Source organism: Leptonychotes weddellii, chromosome 3 (genome assembly GCF_054177405.1).
Source record: "Leptonychotes weddellii isolate Sample4059 chromosome 3, ASM5417740v2, whole genome shotgun sequence".
Classification (NCBI taxonomy): Eukaryota; Metazoa; Chordata; class Mammalia; order Carnivora; family Phocidae; genus Leptonychotes; species Leptonychotes weddellii.
Window position 1 is genome coordinate 117,139,048 of NC_138371.1, and position 1,104 is coordinate 117,140,151.

General features: G+C 36.5%; 1 non-coding gene across 1 annotated transcript; it reads left to right on the plus strand.

Annotated features, from left to right (window-relative positions):
- The first annotated feature begins 310 nt into the window (after positions 1-310).
- On the plus strand, positions 311-445 carry LOC115941189 (small nucleolar RNA SNORA52). The gene has a single exon (XR_004075941.1). It is a non-coding gene; the product is annotated as a small nucleolar RNA SNORA52 (small nucleolar RNA).
- Positions 446-1,104: the final 659 nt, after the last annotated feature.

Consider the following 1,104-nt stretch of genomic DNA (forward strand, 5'->3'; position numbering starts at 1 on the left):
ACAATGAAAAGTCACAACTTTTCTGCCTTAGAGGAAACTTCTTTGACTATTTCTATTTTAGTACTTTTAATTGTAAACTCAATAACTCCAAGTTATGTATTTAAGCCATTAATTCTTGATTTATCATTCTTTAGCTATATTTATTAATTGTGAAAAATACTCATACCATCGCCTGCAGTCATCCCTCCTCCCAATGTCTTTTTATAGTCTGCTGATTATTATCTATAAATTTTAAAATAACCTGAATATTTATTTATTGATTCAAGAACTTTAGGTAGTATCTTAACTTCTTCCTGCATAAGAGGAAATATGGTCCGTCCCAGTCCCTGCTGGTCAGCCTGTGGTCTGCTGGGTTTCGCCTGGGGACCAGATCATTCCAGAAGCCTCACCCAGAGAAGTGAGCAAAGCTTCAGGAGGCTTGTTCTAGGGGTGCTTCTAGACTTCAGTGGGGTGGGCGTGGTGGTGGGGGAGAAGAGATGATATCCTTCTACTTCCATCTACCACTTTTTTCCCGACACACCTTGTGAAATATTATCATGACTGTTTTTTATAATTTGTCTGTCTGCCTTATAACTATCAATTGTTATTGTTACTGGTTCTCCTTTGGCCTTCTGATTCTTTGTCCACACTGCTCCACAGGCCTTCACTAAGTAATCTCCCTTTGTCTTTAACCAAATACAAGTTATTTATCTCCTAATTTGGCAAAGTGTCCCAAACATATTCCTTTTTGAGATTTCCATCACCTACTATATTAAAATCTCAATGTTTCTAGGAGAATTGAAGTGGTTCACAGTAATATTTATATAAGTCAAACAACGACTTTGTTTATTTCTCTACTCTATCACTTGCTATTTGTATGAATCTGGGCAATTACTAAGCCTCTCTCAGCCTCAATTCTCTTTATAAAAAGTGGATAACCAACAGCACATCATAGCACCACATCTGTGGTGGGGAGAACCAAATGACATTGAGTCAGAGCACTCAGCAGTTTCTTCTATATAGTTAGTGCTGAAAAAGTTTAGAAAATTATATAACAAATATTAAGACAGCACAAAAAGAGGAAATTGCAATAATAATATCTCTAGCACCAAAGAGGGAAAAGAA